Genomic DNA, 19,061 nt, shown 5'->3' with positions numbered 1-19,061 from the left:
TGGGAAGGATGTGAAGGGGGCTGAGGGGTGCCCTAGTCCCTTCTCCAGACTTGCCTGGGAAGTGTTAAACTACTCTGGAAGTGTAGCTCGCTACTTGTAAAAAGGTAAAGGACCCCTGACAGTTAAGTCCAGTCGCGAACAACTCTGGCTTTACTGGCCGAGGGAGCTGACCTTTGTCCACAAACAGTTTTGCTGGGTCATGTGGCCAGCATAACTAAGCCACTTCTGGTGAAACCAGAGCAGCGCATGGAAACGCCGTTTACCTTCCCGCTGGAGCGATACCTATTTATCTACTTGCACATGGACGTGCTTTCGAACTGCTAGGTGGGCAGGAGCAAGGACCGAGCAATGGGAGCTCACCCCGTCGCGGGGATTCGAAGCACTGACCTTCCGATCGGCAAGCCCAAGGCTCACTGGTTTACACCACAGCACTACCCACATACATCTCCCAAAATATTGCTGAGGAATTCACTTCCCTGGGGCTCCAGGGAAATGGCGTTTTCTGCCTCAGCGCAGCCGTAGTCTGGTCCTGGGGGTCCATGTTTTCCTCCCTGCGTGGCCGTTGGTGTCTCTTCCTTCTAGCTGAAAAGGTTGCTAAAGATGCCTTATGATTGAAGCATGGCAAGATCTTCTTGCTAGAAGCCCCTGGCCATAAGGTTGCTAAAAATACCCAGTTTCTTCAGAAACTTGCAACAACATGTTTTTCTTACTAAAAAGTCCCTAACCTCGTGATTTCTAAAGAAACAACATCCTATAGAATGTTTAGCCACAGCTATTTTGAAATAGCAGTAGCAACCTATGCCCTAACTGCTATAGTCCTTTAGCCTTGTGACCTTCATAATAAATAAAAAAAGCATGTTTTATTTTGTGAAAGCAGTCTGAAAAGACAACCTATATATATTTCTCACAGCCGGGGAGGAATTTTTCCTGCAGATAAATGGGCTTTTGCTTGTCTCAGAGCAAATGTCACAACTTTGGCAGATGACTGACTGCGGAGGCAGAACAGTGACTGGTAGTGGATGAAAGCCATCTCCTAATTTCATGTGCCTGTATCATGTCACCTCTTCCTTGCCTTTTCTCTAGGGTAAGAAATCCCAAATGCTGCAATCTTTCCTTGGGGGAGTCGCTCCACCCCCTTCTTCATTTTGCTGGCCTTTTTTGACAGTATCCTTCTTGAGGTGAGGCCCTGGAGACAAATATCTAGGGCCATATCTCTTGCAGAACGCAACACTATCCTGGTCTAATAACATTTAACGTGATTTTCCTGTTCCCAGTTCTGGTTCTGAACTGCACTTATCAATGAATATCTCTGGAAGACGTAGAACTCTCCAGGCTGTTCTTGTAAACATTTATGTCAGCAGAAGCAAATGTTTCCTTCCTGGCAAGCATTTCCTTCACCTGTTAGGACCTCCATCCCTCTCATTTTGCCTCCTCCTTCCCATTTGTATAAAAGGGGGCATGAGATACTCCACAGACTTACATGAGGGACACCAGAGCTCTTTCCTCCACGCCCCAGTAAGAGTTTGCCAGCAACTCTTTGAAAAACCAAGATGGTAAGTGGAATGCTTTGGGGATGGTTGGTGCACAATTTTTTCTTTAATCTAGATTAGGTTTAAATGGTGGAAAGGGAGATTTGTGTGTGGAGAGGGGGTGTGCAAAGGCATTCAGAATCATGAGGATTGAGTATCTCAGTTGCTGAGGCTTTCTCAGACTCCAGGCTTATCTGAAGGCTTATCCACATTTACTTTTCCTCTGCTCTTTCCAGGCACAGTCTGTGCTTTGCAGCAGGGGTAGGCAACCTAAGGCCCAGGGGCAGGATGCAGCCCAATCGCCTTCTCAATCCGGCCCCCGGACAGTCCAGGAGTTTTTACATGAGTAGAATGTGTCCTTTTATTTAAAATACATCTCTGGGTTATTTGTAGGGCATAGTAATTCGTTCATATTTCCCCCCAAAATATAGTCCAGCCCACCACATGCTCTGAGGGACGGTGGGCTGACCCACGGCTGAAAAAGGTGGCTGACCCTGCTTTATAGCTTTAGAGCTCACATTTGGGGATCAAATCCAAAGCCGGGATGGCGTTTGTAATTCTGGAACTGTCCCTCTTAAAAACCCCTCTTAAGTATAAAATGACCCAACTCAGCTACTCAAGTGTAGAAGCTTAATATAGAGGGATTTTTACAAAGGCCTAGGGTTGAATCCAGTGCGAATCATACCCAGAGTAGATCCATTGAAATTGATGGACAAGACTAACTTAGGCACATTAATTTCAGTGGGTCTGCTCTGACTAAAATTTAGTCACATATAATCCATTTTTAAACAGAACGAGAGGTTCTACATATAAATATATGATAGCACCATGTTGAACGATTTATGTATGTGTGTGTCTCTTTTGCAGAAAATCCTCTTGAGCCTGACTGCCTTGTCTCTGACACTTGCCTTGTGTCAGGGATTCTGCACATTCAGCGAGCACAAAGCAGAGATTAAAGATGGTAAGTAAACAGCAACGTAATGTTGATATGTAACCTATTCATGGCCAAATAATTATTTAATGTTTGAAAAATGTGTTCCTGACTAGAGATGAGGGGGAAATGCACCCCATTTTAGCATACACCTCCCAAATCTGCTCTTGCAGAACCAGAACACAGACCAAAGTGCAGCTACCTTCAAAATCTACACTTTTCTGGATGTTGTGATGCTGCTCAGAGTCTAAAATGACCTAACGCTGCTCCCGTCTCATCTTCTCATTGATGAGTCCCTGCTTAAGCTCTTACTTTTATTTTGTATTTTGTGTTTTTTAGATGGTATTTTTAGGTTGTGAACTGCCCCTGAGGATGGTAATAATAATAGTACTAATAATAATAACTTGTAGAAATTGAAACGGCCAGATTCCCCATCCACAGGGCACCCCATTCACTCCCACCCTGTTTTAAGCTTGGAACCACCGTCTGCAGACGCAAGCAGGAGACTGCATGGCCGCAGTATAAGTCACTGTGCTTCTCTTGCGCAGTCTCTGCATTGTGCTGAGCAGCAGCTTCTTCCTGCATGAGCTGTTTGGGGGCTAATGTTAAATTTCTCTCCCTAGGTAAGCCGGTACTGCCCACTGAGTGTATCGATCCATATGATGGCAGCAAGCATCCATTCGGCTCTAAGTGGAATACAGCGGATTGCATGGAATGCACATGTAGTGAAAGCGGAATGGACTGCTGTTCCAGGTAGGCCAAATAACCAGAATAGCACTGGGTCTATTAATCTCTTTCAAATTATTTTGCCCCGTTCTCTCTGGAAGATCTTCTGCTCAATAAACATTCATGGAAGGAATTAGCTGAAGACGGGTGTCCCAATTAATCTATACCTTTGAAGATAGGTTGCATAAAATTGTTGCCTGCATTTCCTTGAACCAAACAGTGAATTGATTGATTAATTCAGATATTTATAGACTTTATAGGAAGCAGAGTCATGAAATTTGATCTGGAACAAGCACTGAGCATGTCCAGAGTGCCTTTCCAATTATCCGATGACCAGGCATTCGCTGTGTGGAAGCTTGGACTTTGGGATCTCCCTGAGTCCCAGATCCTCTCATCCGGAGACCACCTAGGAGCTGGTGCTGGGGAGAGGGACCCCGATGCACCCAATGGAACAGGACCCCTCCTCTTTCCTGCACCTTCCTGTCTCCTTCTGTCTCCCTCCTGGCTGGCCTCTTGGTTTCGCACCAACATTTTGCTTCACCCTTTTTTGTGCATGGGTGCTGCCCTCAACCACCGCAAACATAGTGGGGGGGGTGGAGGGTCATCGTACAGCAACATGCAATGGCATATTGTGCAAGACATGTCCTTTGTGTATTCAGCTTGGATTCACCAGGTGAATTTGGCCTCAGGGCAAATGTTTTCCAAGGGCTTGGTTTTCCCTGGATGGAGCAAGCATCTTGCAAAACTGCTTTTCTGCCAGGCAGTTCCAATCATTCTTGGCATGTCCTAAGTGAGCAGGAGAAAGGAGCGCTCCTCTACAAGATCTCCATAAGCTCAGGGAAACCTTAGTTTACACACTGTTCTTCTTCTTTTTAGGTACGGTGGTATTGTTGATGTTCCGGGATGTAAAGCAGTGTTAAATCGAAACACCTGTAAATATGAGTTCTATAAACTGGATGATCCCTCCAAACCCTGTTTCTGAGCTTTACAAATCCCACCCAAATTCCCTTCATGTAAGAGAATCTGAATAAATCAGTCATATGTGCATTTCGGTGTGTATCTGTTGTCTTTGCTTGATATCACTCCTTGCAGAATTTGGTACATATCATAATGAAAGTGATAGGCATGTCTATCTCAACTATCAGCAGCTATTTAGATACTAATGGATTATTAACTATTGCTTAATTTGAAATAAGTTGTTTATTTTAAAGTTATTGTGACTTTTTTTGTATTGGATCAGATACAACTCACTTACCAATCACTATTCTGACTTGGCTGAATTCCCTGACAGACAGGAGGGGCCAGGCTGGCTCATTTGACAGAAGTTGCTTAGAACATGCACATTGTGCATCATAACTTTCTGCCTAGAAGGGTTAGAGGCTCACCTTTTAAAATTTATTTTTATTATATGTGTATACTGCCCTCCACCCAAAGATCTCAGGGCGGTTGACAGCATAAAAATACAAAATAAAATGCAAAATGCAGGAAGAGAAAAAGAAAAGAAAAAGGGAAACTACCTCTCCCACCCACTGGACCTCATGGGAAGGAGACACATGAAGAAGGGCCTCAGAAGATGATTGTAGGGTCCGGGTAGTGTCATGCTTTGGGGGATCAGATCCCTCCCACGGTGGCAGCCAAGAGGCAGAGAAAGGATGAAAGTTCTTACCAAGCAATTTATTCAATAATTCACAAAGCGTGACAAAGGAATGCAGTCTTCCCTAAATAACGGCATTGCTTCAAGTAAAGTCCCCTCCCCTCCAGGTCTCCCCTATTCTACGTCACTCCTGCATTGAGCTGTCTGCCCCTGCGCTCTCTGTTCTACTACCCTCGATGCCCACCTGGCCCCAGAAGGGGGGCTGGTCAGGAATCCTTTCCGAGGACACGGAGTCTGTCAGCTGTCTCTCCCCTGGTGCTGCTGCTACTTCCTGCTCTTCCTCTCCCAATATTTCCCAGCTTCTGCCCTCTGCAGCCTCTCATCTATGCCCTTCTGCAAACCACGGTTCTTCATTGGCTTCCCGACAGATATACTATTTCCACTAATATATTCATTTTTAAGCACATTTTTACCCACTTCATGTATTTTGGTAAACAATGGTTAGTGGTGAACCGCATCACAAAATTTGGATAACTGAATTTCCAGAGATGCCTCTGTTTTGGTTCTCATATTATTTTGAAAAGTGCAAATTTGATAAATTTGCCTTTCAGTGGGAACTTAAGTGAACCCCCCCCCCATCCCTAATCAAGACTGGTTTCTTCTAATGTGCAGCCAAGCACATTTCGTGCAGTGTGTGTGTTTGAAATGTTGTGTAGAATGAAACACATTTTTGCACAGCTGGGCCTGGTGCACACCCAGCCCGAGATTCCCCAAGCAAATTTGCCTCAGGACAAGCCCAGGTATGATTTCCCAAACCTTCGTTTCCCCGGGATCCAGCAAAGCATTTCCAAGATAGATGAAGGCTGTGGAAGAAAAACACCTTGGCGACTTTAGATCAAGTTTGGCCTGCACGTTCAGCTCCTTCTTAGATACAGTGATTCTGCAGGTGCTGATGGATGCAAAGGGGGATAGTTTAAAAAACATGGGAATATAAGTACGTTAAAATCCAAGGCCCCTCCAAGGCATGTTTCTAAGCTTTCAAAACACATCTCTGTCCTTTCACATACGGGAATCTAAATAAATCAGTTATCTGTGTGTGTCTCTTATCTTTTATTGAGTATTTATTACCGTGGCTAAAAACAAGTGTATTCCACTGTGACCAAAAAACAACCCCCATTATCCCAAGAAAACACAGGCAAGGCACCTGAGGCCCACAAGTCACTTGGGTCAGCTGAGATTAAGGCCACATGAGCAGCATCCATTGAAAGCACTCAGAGGTCACTTTCACAGTCATGGTGTCAGGGAACTGCCATCGGAAAGACAGGAGGTGGAAAGGCTCCCTGAGGTTGAGACAGACGTAGCAGCTGAAGTGGGAACCAGCAGGGGGAGAGGAGGGGCTCCAGGGGAAAGTGAGTCGGAGGGATGGCTCAGAGACACTTCCAGCGAAAACAGTGGGGAGGTGTCAAGACCTCCTATAGGGACACCCACTCCTCGCCGGAAACTGTCACGCCGAGAGTTCAGAAGACGTGTTTCCGTTAAGGAGCTTTTATGCTGGAAGAGATTCCGTAAGAGACCACTTTCGGATTCTGCTAGCGACTGACAGAGCCATGCCTGAGGGGCTCCGTCGTAGGCAGAGGTTTGCGTACTTGATCAAACTCTTAGGGACTAGGATTTTACGCACAAGCAGCTCATCATCCCATCACAGCAATCTGAAAGTCTTTGAAAGCAGCTTGTGCAGGGAGAGGCATCATGAGCAACCCAGCCGGAACCGGAGAAGCAGGAGCAGCTGGAGGGGGTCCAAGCCTGGAAGAAAGGTACAGGGCGTTGGAGGTCCAGCTAGCGCTGCAAACGGCGAGGCTCAAGGAGAGGAGGGCTCAGGATGCAGAAAAGGGAAAGGAGAAAACCACCCAGCTCGCCAGAAAGGTACCAGGATTGGTGCAGAAGTTTGGGGGAGATCCCAGGAATTATCACGCCTTTAGGACAGAGATGCAATATGCTCTCAATCTGCAGTTTGATGACTTCCCCGACGAGGAGTCGCGGGTGGCTTTTGTGATTGGCCATCTCGAATCGGGGGCGAAAGACTGGGTTAGGCCCCTGATGGCAGTCAATAATGAGATCCTAAAAGATACGAGGAAGTTTTTTCGCGCCATGGACCTGATGTTTTCCAGCAACATTGAGCAGGGAGTGGTGCGCAGGCAGCTAATGGCTTGCAAACAGGGGAGCAGATCTGTCCGTGAGTACTGGACTGAGTTTACCATGTTGATCCATAAATTGGGGTGGGATCTATCGGCGGAACCTATTCAAATGCTTTTCAAAGAAGGGCTTTCTTCGGCGGTGAAAGACGAACTTTCCCGGGCGCCCAGGGCGGAGTCTATGGACCAGCTGACCAAATCCGCGCTGGCCATAGGAGCACGCCAGGAGGCGAGAGCGTTGGAGAGGCGGGAAGGAAAAGGGGACCGTTGGAGAGATCTCCGCATTCCAGAGATTCCAGAGCCACCTTTCCCGCCGGCAGAGCCGATGGAGATTGGCACGGCGCGCGCGCGCGCAGTTTCAAATCCAAGCGGAGGAAAGAGGGGAAGAGCGCCAAGAAATGTTATCTCTGCCAACAGCCAGGTCACTTTGCCAGAGTCTGCCCACAAAGAAAGGAATGGCAAGGGATGGCGGGAGCTGTTGGGGAAAAGGAGGAGGAAGGCAAGGAGCAAGTAAAAGCCAACGCCTGGCTGCCACCGTCGGGGCACAGCAGCCAGGCCAAAGATCAGTGAAAGTGCCCATGCCGGAACCTCCAAGAGCTGCTTTAGTGATAGAGGTGTTACTAGAGCTGCCAAACGGACACCCACTAAAAATAAAGGCGCTATTGGACTCAGGCAGCTCCTGTAATTTCATGAGTAAGGAGTTTGCAGCTGAGCATCAGATACAGACCATCCCTTTAAGTAACCCCCTGCAGGTGACCACGATTGATGCGAGGGAGCTGTTGGGAGGAGAGGTTTGCCAACAGACTGTCCCGATGATAATGAAGGTGGCAAGGCACACCGAACTGATAGCGTTTAATGTGGCCACCTTGGGAGGAGCTCCCATTATTTTGGGGATGAGCTGGCTGGCGCTACACGATCCGCTTGTGGGCTGGCATCAGAGAGTGGTCTCCTTTGGGTCAGCGCATTGTCTAGAACACTGCAAAGAGGGGAAGGCTCCGGCTGGGGCCAGAGTCACACTAGCAGGGATGGAAGTAACTGACTAAGGGAAGGTGCCCCCACAATACGCCGATCTGAGTAACGTATTCAGCGAAAAGGAAGCAGACAAACTGCCACCGCATAGACCGTTTGACTGTCAAATCAATCTACTCCCTGGGGCCCAACTCCCAGTGGGCAAGCTGTACGCTATGTCAGACAGGGAGATGCAGGAGTTAAGGGAGTTCATTGACAAAAACCTGAAGCGAGGTTTCATCAGAGAGTCCCGAGCGGTGGGGGGTAGCCCAGTGTTTTTTGTGGACAAAAAAAAAACGGACAAACCGAGGCTTGTAGTGGACTTTAGGGCCCTGAATGCAGTGTCGGAACCTCTGGCTTTCCCTATGCCCCGAATTGATGACATTCTGACAAGGGTGAGGAAGGGAAAGATTTTTACGAAACTGGACCTGCGGGGGGCATACAACCTCATACGAATAAGAAAGGGGGATGAATGGAAAACCACCATGTTCACCCCTTTGGGGGCATTTGAATACCTCGTTATGCCCTTCGGTCTACAAGCAGGCTCGGCATGTTTTCAAGCTTTTATGAACCACGTCCTGGGACCTTTGCTCTACAAGAATTGTGTAGCCTTCTTAGACGACGTGTTGGTTTATTCAGAGAATGAGGAACAGCATGTGAGGGACGTCCGAGAAGTGTTGGGGAAGCTGCAAGCCAACCAGCTGTGGGTGAAACTGGAGAAGTGTCAGTTTCATACCAAGGAGGTGGAATTCCTGGGGTACCGCTTGTCAGACAAGGGATTGGCCATGGATCCAGGCAAGGTCCAAGCGGTACTGGAATGGAAAACGCCGAAAACGAAGAAGGATGTGCAAAGATTCCTAGGGTTTGGAAACTTTTATTGGAAGTTCATCAAGAACTTTGCCCACTTGACGGCTCCCATCACGGACTGTCTCAGCAGCAAAAAGAAATTTGTTTGGACAGTGGAGGCGGAGCGAGCATTTGAAAAACTGAAAAGGGCGTTCGCTTCGGAAGAACAACTCCTGCATGTGGATTTACAAAAACCTATGAGAGTGGAAACAGATGCATCAGACCGGGCCATTGGGGCGGTGCTTCTACAACCAGGGGGGAGTAAGTCGGAGTGGAGACCGTGTGCCTTCTTCTCGCGGAAGCTGAATAAGTCCAAGAGGAACTACACGGTGTATGACCGAGAACTACTCGCCATTCACGAAGCGTTCCGGAGATGGAGGCATTTATTGATTGGTGCACAACATAAGGTGCAAGTGTGCACAGACCACAAGAATTTAGAGTATTGGAGAACAGCACGAGTGCTCAACCAACGACAAGTGAGATGGGCCGAGGAGTTCTCCAAATTCCACTTTGAAATTTGTTACGTGCCAGGCCCAGAAAACGTCAGGGCGGACGCTCTCTCATGCAAACCTGAGTATTTGGAGGGGGAGGGAGCAACTGAAGAGAGACATGTCATCCCAGAGGACCGCTGGATGTGTGGGGCGGCACTGGTGGGGCAAAGAGAACTGGTAGAGGAAACGGAGAATGATGAATACGCCCAGGATAAGCTCAGAGGTCTCAGGAGGGAGGGATAGAGCCCCGGAGGCTTTGAGGAAAGAAATGGAGCATTGTATTACAAAGGGGCACTGTATATACCTGAAGGAGAATTGAGGGGGAGGGTACTCAAGCAGCTGCACGACAGCCCCACAGCGGGGCATTTTGGGCAACACAAGACCATGTGGTTGGTTACCAGGGAATTTTGGTGGCCTAAGGTGAGGGAAGATGTAAGGGAGTATGTAAGAGGGTGTGACCAATGCCAGCGAGCTAAAGGGGAAAGGCGGGCGCCGGCAGGGTTATTAGAACCCTTACTCACCCCCGAACGGCCATGGGAGGCGGTATCGATAGATTTTATGATGGATCTGCCGAAGTCCAAGGGGAAAACAGCCATCATGGTAGTAGTAGACCTGTTAACTAAGATGTGCCACTTTGTAGCATGCTCACATGCAGTCACAGCGGAAGAGACAGCGAAATTGTTTGTAGAACACATTTTTCGGTTGCATGGCGCCCCCTTGAGGGTGGTCTCAAACAGAGGCAAACAATTTACGTCCAGGTTCTGGAGGAAGCTCATGAGCTTACTGCACGTGGAGGTCAATTTTTCGACTGCCCGGCACCCTGAAACCAACGGGCAGGCGGAAAGAGCAAACGGTATCCTCCAGCAGTACCTGAGGTGTTATGTCAATGACAGAGAGAACGATTGGGTCGAAAAGTTGGCGCTGGCAGAGTTTGCCTACAATAATGCGGAGAATGTGTCTACAGGGATGAGCCCCTTTTTGGCCAATTATGGGTGTCACCCCAGGGCATTTCCAGGGGGAGGAGGGGAGAGATGGAGCGTCCCGGCGGCCGAACATTTTGTAGAAGAGATGGAAGCGATCCATCATCAGCTCCAGCTCAACTTAGAAAGGGCCAAAGAAGAATATAAGAGGCAGGCAGACAAGAACAGATGGGAAGGTGAAGCCGTAAGGGTGGGGGATCAGGTGTGGCTGTCAACCCAAGGCTTGCCGTTCAAAGGGGGTTGCAAGAAGTTGAGACCCAAAAGGTTGGGACCCTTTGAGGTCATTCAGCAGGTCAACCCAGTGGCTTTCAAACTCCGGTTACCCAACCACATGAAATTGCACCCAGTATTCCATAGGTCCTTACTGTCACCGTATAGGGGGGGACGTGAAGGGGAATCCACCAGGGGACCTGCCTTAGAAGAAAGGGAACGCAGCAGCCATGTTGCGGAAATCATCGATTCCAGGTGGAAGGGAAATCAGGTGGAGTATTTGGTGGCGTGGGAAGGGGAACCGGAGTCAGAAAACACCTGGGTAACTGCAGAGGATGTCAATGACGAGGTCTTAATAGAAACGTTCCACCAAAGGTTCCCGAGGAAACCTCAGCCTGTAGCAAGGTTCAGGAGGGAGTACTTCGGCACCACCGACGAGGAGGAGGAACTGGAAGGATTCCCGGAATCGGAGTTGGAAGAAGAAATTGACTCCGATGACGAGGAGTACTGGGAGACCAGGAACCGCAACCGGTGGAGGGAAGTGTTCGAGACTTCGGAAGATGAGGGAGGTTCTTTCAGGGGCTTTGCTTCCTCACCGCCCATAGAGGAGGGGACGGGAGGGGGTGAAGGGGGCCCTGGAGGGGAGGTGGATGTCAGGGAACTGCCATCGGAAAGACAGGAGGTGGAAAGGCTCCCTGAGGTTGAGACAGACGTAGCAGCTGAAGAGGGAACCAGCAGGGGGAGAGGAGGGGCTCCAGGGGAAAGTGAGTCAGAGGGATGGCTCAGAGACACTTCCAGCGAAAACAGTGGGGAGGTGTCAAGACCTCCTATAGGGACACCCACTCCTCGCCGGAAACTGTCACGCCGAGAGTCCAGAAGACGTGTTTCCGTTAAGGAGCTTTTATGCTGGAAGAGATTCCGTAAGAGACCACTTTCGGATTCTGCTAGCGACTGACAGAGCCATGCCTGAGGGGCTCCGTCGTAGGCAGAGGTTTGCGTACTTGATCAAACTCTGAGGGACTAGGATTTTACGCACAAGCAGCTCATCATCCCATCACACATGGTGTCCCCCTAATCGTCTTGGGGAGGATGTGAAGGGTGCTGAGGGGTGCCCTAGTCCCTTCTCCAGATTGCCTGGGAAGTGTTAAACTACTCTGGAAGTGTAGCTCGCTGAGAGGAATTGATACTACTTGTAAAAAGGTAAAGGTGGACCCCCGACAGTTAAGTCCAGTCGTGAACGACTCTGGCTTTATTTGCCAAGGGAGCTGACCTTTGTCCACAAACAGTTTTGCTGGGTCATGTGGCCAGCATAACTAAGCCACTTCTGGTGAAACCAGAGCAGCGCATGGAAACGCCGTTTACCTTCCCGCTGGAGCGATACCTATTTATCTACTTGCACATTGACGTGCTTTCGAACTGCTAGGTGGGCAGGAGCAAGGACCGAGCAACGGGAGCTCACCCCGTCGCGGGGATTCGAAGCACTGACCTTCCGATCGGCAAGCGCAAGGCTCACTGGTTTACACCACAGCGCTACCCACATACGTCTCCCAAAATATTGCTGAGGAATTCACTTCCCTGGGGCTCCAGGGAAATGGCGTTTTCTGCCTCAGCGCAGCCGTAGTCTGGTCCTGGGGGTCCATGTTTTCCTCCCTGCGTGGCCGTTGGTGTCTCTTCCTTCTTGCTGAAAAGGTTGCTAAAGATGCCTTATGATTGAAGCATGGCAAGATCTTCTTTTCTTGCTAGAAGCCCCTAGCCATAAGGTTGCTAAAGATACCCAGTTTCTTCAGAAACTTGCAACAACATGTTTTTCTTACTAAAAAGTCCCTAACCTCGTGATTTCTAAAGAAACAACATCCTATAGAATGTTTAGCCACAGCCATTTTGAAATAGCAGTAGCAACCTAGGCCCTAACTGCTATAGTCCTTTAGCCTTGTGACCTTCATAATAAATAAAAAAAGCACGTTTTATTTTGTGAAAGCAATCTGAAAAGACAACCTATATATATTTCTCACAGCCGGGGAGGAATTTTTCCTGCAGATAAATGGGCTTTTGCTTGTCTCAGAGCAAATGTCACAACTTTGGCAGATGACTGACTGCGGAGGCAGAACAGTGACTGGTAGTGGATGAAAGTCCTGTCCTAATTTCATGTGCCTGTATCATGTCACCTCTTCCTTGCCTTTTCTCTAGGGTAAGAAATCCCAAATGCTGCAATCTTTCCTTGGGGGAGTCGCTCCACCCCCTTCTTCATTTTGCTGGCCTTTTTTGACAGTATCCTTCTTGAGGTGAGGCCCTGGAGACAAATATCTAGAGCCATATCTCTTGCAGAACGCAACACTATCCTGGTCTAATAACATTTAACGTGATTTTCCTGTTCCCAGTTCTGGTTCTGAACTGCACTTATCAATGAATATCTCTGGAAGACGTGGAACTCTCTCAGCTGTTCTTGTAAACATTTATGTCATCAGAAGCAAATGTTTCCTTCCTGGCAAGCATTTCCTTCACCTGTTAGGACCTCCATCCCTCTCATTTTGCCCCTCCTCCTTCCCATTTGTATAAAAGGGGGCATGGGATACTCCACAGACTTACATGAGGGACACCAGAGCTCTTTCCTCCACGCCCCAATAAGAGTTTGCCAGCAACTCTTTGAAAAACCAAGATGGTAAGTGGAATGCTTTGGGGATGGTTGGTGCACAATTTTTTCTTTAATCTAGATTAGGTTTAAATGATGGAAAGGGAGATTTGTGGTGTGGAGAGGGGGTGTGCAAAGGCATTCAGAATTATGAGGATGAAGTACCTCACTTGCTGAGGCTTTCTCAGACTCCAGGCCTATCATACCCAGAGTAGATCCATTGAAATTGATGGACAAGACTAACTTCGGCACATTAATTTCAGTGGGTCTGCTCTGACTAAAATTTAGTCACATACAATCCATTTTTAAACAGAACGAGAGGTTCTACATATAAATATATGATAGCACCATGTTGAACGATTTATGTATGTGTGTGTCTCTTTTGCAGAAAATCCTCTTGAGCCTGACTGCCTTGTCTCTGATACTTGCCTTGTGTCAGGGATCCTGCACATTCAGCGAGCACAAAGCAGAGATTAAAGATGGTAAGTAAACAGCAACGTAATGTTAATATGTAACCTATTCATGGCCAAATAATTATTTAATGTTTGAAAAATGTGTTCCTGACTAGAGATGAGGGGGAAATGCTCCCCATTCATATTTTAGCATACACCTCCCAAATCTGCTCTTGCAGAACCAGAACACAGACCAAAGTGCAGCTACCTTCAAAATCTACACTTCCCTGGATGTTGTGATGCTGCTCAGAGTCTAAAATGACCTAACGCTCCTCCCGTCTCATCTTCTCATTGATGAGTCCCTGCTTAAGCTTTTACTTTTATTGTGTGTTTTGTGTTTTTTCGACTGTATTTTTAGGTTGTGAACTGCCCCTGAGAATGGTATATAAATAGTAATAATAATAATAACTGATAGAAATTGAAACGGCCAGATTCCCCATCCACAGGGCACCCCATTCACTCCCACCCTGTTTTAAGCTTGGAACCACCGTCTGCAGACACAAGCAGGAGACTGTATGGCCGCAGTATAAGCAAGACAGATGCCCAGGAGCTGGACAAGTGGACAATTTGCAATCACTGTGCTTCTCTTGCGCAGTCTCTGCATTGTGCTGAGCAGCAGCCTCTGATTTCACGAGCTGTTTGGGGGCTGATGTTAAATGTATAGGATTTCTCTCCCTAGGTCAGCCGGTGCTGCCCACTGAGTGTACTGATCTCAATGATGGGAGCAAGCACGCATTCGGAACTCAGTGGAATACAGCGAATTGCATGGAATGCACATGTAGTGAAAGCGGAATGCAGTGCTGTTCCAGGTAGGCCAAATAACCAGAATAGCCCTGGTTCTATTAATCTGTTTCAAATTATTTTGCTCCGTTCTCTCTGGAAGACCTTCTCCTCAATAAACATTCATGGACAGAATTAGCTGAAGACGGGTGTCCCAATTAATCTTTACATCTGAAGATATGTTGCATAAAATTAAGCATGTCCAGAGTGCCTTTCCAATCATCCGATGACCAGGCGTTCGCTGTGTGGAAGCTTGGACTTTGGGATCTCCCTGAGTCCCAGATCCTCTCATCCAGAGACCACCTAGGAGTTGGTGCTGGGGAGAGGGACCCCAGTGCACCCAATGGAACAGGACCCCTCCTCTTTCCTGCACCTTCCTGTCTCCTTCTGTCTCCCTCCTGGCTGGCCTCTTGGTTTTGCACCAACATTTTGCTACACCCTTTTTTGTGCAAGGGTGCTGCCCTCAACCACCGCAAACATAGTGGGGGGGGGGGGTGGAGGGTCATCGTACAGCAACATGCAATGGCATATTGTGCAAGACATGTCCTTTGTGCATTCAGCTTGGATTCCCCAGGTGAATTTGGCCTCAGGGCAAATGTTTTCCAATGTCTTGGTTTTCCCTGGATGGAGCAAACATCTTGCAAAACTGCTTTTCTGCCAGGCAGTTCCAATCATTCTTGGCATGTCCTAAGCGAGCAGGAGAAAGGAGCGCTCCTCTACAAGATCTTCATAAGCTCAGGGAAACCTTAGTTTACACATTCTTCTTCTTCTTTTTAGGTACGGTGGTACTGTTGATGTTCCGGGATGTAAAGCAGTGGTAAATCCAAACACATGTGAATATGAGTTCTATAAACTGGATGATCCCTCCAAACCCTGTTTCTGAGCTTTACAAATCCCACCCAAATTCCCTTCATGTAAGAGAATCTGAATAAATCAGTCATATGTGCATTTCGGTGTGTATCTGTTGTCTTTGCTTGATATCACTACTTGCAAAATTTGGTACATATCATAATGAAAGTGATGGCATGTCTATCTCAACTATCAGCAGCTATTTAGATACTAATGGATTGTTGTTGTTGTTGTTGTTGTTTAGTCATGTCCGTCTCTTCGTGACCCCATTGGACCAGAGCACACCAGGCAATGGATTATTAAATATTGCTTAATTTGATATGTTGTTTATTTCAAAGTTATTGTGGCTTTTTTGTATTTGATCAGATGGTTATTATTAATGTTTGACATTTTATTGCGTTTTTGTGTGTGTTGGGAGCAGCCCAGAGTAGCTGGGGCAACCCAGCCAGATGGGTGGGGGGGAATAATAATAATAATAATAATAATAATAATAATAATAATAGGCAAAGTTAATGTAGTGACTAAATGGCCCATCACAAAGCCATCGGTGACTCCCATCCTCGTTATGTCTACTCAGAAGTAAGTCCCATTGAATTCAGTTGTGCTACCTCCCAGGTGGCGCTGTGGGTTAAAGCCTCAGCGCCTAGGGCTTGCCGATCAAAAGGTCGGCGGTTCGAATCCCCGCGGTGGGGTGCGCTCCCGTTGCTCGGTCCCAGCGCCTGCCAACCTAGCAGTTCGAAAGCACCCCCGGGTGCAAGTAGATAAATAGGGACCGCTTACTAGCGGGAAGGTAAACGGCGTTCCGTGTGCTGCACTGGCTTGCCAGATGCAGCTTGTCACGCTGGCCAGGTGACCCGGAAGTGTCTGCGGACAGCGCTGGCTCCCGGCCTATAGAGTGAGATGAGCGCACAACCCTAGAGTCTGGCAAGACTGGCCCGTACGGGCAGGGGTACCTTTACCTTTACCTTACCTCCCAGGTAAGTGCAGGTGTGGATTTATAGTTCTTTGAGGCCCTCTTCCTTCACTTGAACAAATATGATTATGTCGACATTGAGGGGGGAGTGAGTCGACAACACTAATATTTCTAGGTTTGCACTCTGATTCCCCTCCCCAAATAATTTGGGAACAATTCTTGCTGGAGGAAAAGGTGGTGCTGTGCTTCTGAAATACATGCCCTCCCCTCCCCCCCCCCTCAAAAAATTGGGAACTATGGGGGGAAATATGATGACAAAGCTGATGGTGATGATCTTGATGATACTTTTTTACTCCCAAGGCAACTTGGAAGATTCAGGGGAAAGATCAAGTCGATTTAAATTCTGATGATTATACTAGCGCATCTGCACTGCCCCCAACAACAATAGCTTGGGAACAATTAGGTAAAAGTAGAACATGGATGGGGCTGATGATGCCTCTGAACTAGGTGGCCTCCTGCAACAGCTTTGCAACAACCTCTGCTGTGTAGCAGGCAGCAGAAACAAAAAAAGCATTGCCATCTCCTCCCCTCTCTCTCTCATATTCCACTGAGGTGCCTCTCAAGTAGCTGCCTGCTTCATATGTCAGCAGGCAAGAAAAGAAACACGGCAGCCATGGGTTGATCCCCCTATTTCTTCCTCCAACCCACCCCTGCATTTTCAAAAAGTCCCTCAAGGAGCAACACAAGCAACAGACAATTCCTGCACTGCTCCGCATCCCAACACACACTTTTTAAAGGAAAAAAGGAGCTGCCTGCCTACAGCTCCATGTGGCTGGCAGGCAGCAAAGCAAAACTGGCAAGTGGGTGGATTCTGCCCTTCTTCCTCCAGCACTACATATACACACACTTTCAAACAAAAAACAAAAGCCCACTCCTCCATGGCCAGAGCCAAATGAATCTTTGGGGCACCAAATTTTGTCCTTGCTCAGGGCGCCATATTCCTAAAGTCTGCCCCTGCCATTGAGTGAGATGCCTTTTTGTGCATCTCAGCTGAGCTGAAGTTCCTCCTCCAGATGTCACTGGACTGCAACTCCCATCAGTTTCCCTGATTACAAAAGCAGATAAAGAAGCCGGTTTTGTTTCCGACACAGTTCATTAAAATGGCAATCAGCTTAATCTTATGGCTTAATTTAAAAACACAGCTAAATGAGCAAACAAATGATCTCAAGATCTTGATAGACCCAGAATTGTTATAGTCATCCGCTGATTTTCCTTCTCTTTTGCCTCTTTCAGAAAGTCATCCTACCACTGATTGTTTTGCCCCATGGGTTTTGCTTCCTTGGCCCCTTCAAAGCAGAGATAAAAAATGGCAGCATTCTCAAGCAGCCTATTAATATGAGCAAAGGATGATTTGATGCTTTGAATACACACACACACACACACACACACACACACACACACACACACACAAGGTAAAGGACCCCTGGACAATTAAGTGCAGTCAAAGGCGACTATCTCACTATATAAATGTGTTTTCCTACATTTTGTTATTTTCCAATTCAACAAAACTAGTGACTTCCCGCTCACCCAACATTGATGCTTATCACCCAATTATCCAATTTCATCCTCTTTAGCATGTTTCTTAATATGTTCTGCTCTTTTCTTACACTTCAATCCCCACTATGGTCTTCTCGTATGGGAAATAATTTCTTAAATAGACTACAGTCTGAGCTATAAGGCCGTCTTTAGCATATGCTCCACTGGGGTGCAAAGATCCGCCCAGCGCCCCCAAATTTAGTTTAGCCCCCAAATTAATTTTTATTATGCTTGTGTCACTATAAATAAATAAATATTTTGATAAATAGTGCACATGCCTGCGCAGCTCCAAAAGTAAGTTTTTTTTTGTTTTGTTTAAAACCAGCTTTTTTAAAGAAGACAAAGAACACTTGTAAAGTGTAAAGACTCCACGCATGAGCTTACGGTCGTAGGGAGGTGTCTGAAAGATGAGACGGGCAGGCATTGTGCGCATGCGTGGGAGAGCCGTCTAGGGCAGCCTTTCATTGTGGGAGCAACCTTATTTCTAGAAGAGCTGGGAGGGCCCTTGTGAGCACACATATACGAGTTCTTCTTGGGAAGGTTCTGGAGCCTGCGCACACTCCCGTCGCTAGATAGGCGTGTTCTCTTTCTGTCTCTCCCTCTTTCCTGTCACTCCTCCTGCCTTTGGTGAGTGGCAGGCATGTGGCGCAAGATCAGTCATGTGGAAGGTCATCCCTAGCTAACAGGACCAGTCGTCAGGGATGGTGGGAATTGTAGTCCCATAACATCTGGAGGGCCAAGTGTGGCCATGCCTGCTTTAAGCAGTCCTCCTTAAAAGATTCTCAATTTGTGTCTCTAATCATTGCCTCAGTTTTGCCCTCTCTGCATATTCCAGGATTTCCATCAGCCATTCTTCCATTGAGGGTGTCCTTCCATTTCTAAACGTAGAGAATCCTTGCCGCTGTAGTTACATACATAAATACAGCTGAGGCTTTCTTTGGAATTTTGCTTTCTAACATCCCCAGCAGGAAGAATTCTGGCCTCTTGGGAAAGGTCAGTTCACACACACACCCCCATTATGTATCATGTCCCAAAAGGCCTTGGTCTTCCTGCAGATCCACCGCATGTGATAAAATGATCCCTCACAGTTCGTGCATTTGCAACATTTCTTTGATACATTCTTATACATCTGAGCTAGTTCTTTGTAGATAGAAACCATCTGCACATCTTAGTTGCTCACTAAGTTTCAAATTTTGTTGAACTTTTTAAGCTTAGATGCATTTTCCTGAAAGCTGAATGGATCTCTGTATAGAACCCATTAAGGCTCCATGTTTATTCTTTTATGCACAGAGGCCTCTTTAACTCTGTGTGTGTGTGTGTGTGTGTGTGTGTGTG

General features: G+C 47.3%; 1 long non-coding RNA gene across 1 annotated transcript; it reads left to right on the top strand.

Moving 5' to 3' along the window:
- Positions 1-1,431: 1,431 nt before the first annotated feature.
- LOC114602614 (uncharacterized) lies at positions 1,432-4,233 on the top strand. Its single transcript, XR_013393567.1, has 4 exons — positions 1,432-1,553; positions 2,397-2,490; positions 3,084-3,213; positions 4,063-4,233. It is a non-coding gene; the product is annotated as an uncharacterized LOC114602614 (long non-coding RNA).
- Positions 4,234-19,061: the final 14,828 nt, after the last annotated feature.

The sequence above is a fragment of the Podarcis muralis genome, chromosome 7 (genome assembly GCF_964188315.1).
Source record: "Podarcis muralis chromosome 7, rPodMur119.hap1.1, whole genome shotgun sequence".
NCBI lineage: Eukaryota > Metazoa > Chordata > Lepidosauria > Squamata > Lacertidae > Podarcis > Podarcis muralis.
Note: the sequence above shows the minus strand (reverse complement) of the source record. Positions and strands in the feature narration are given on the sequence as shown.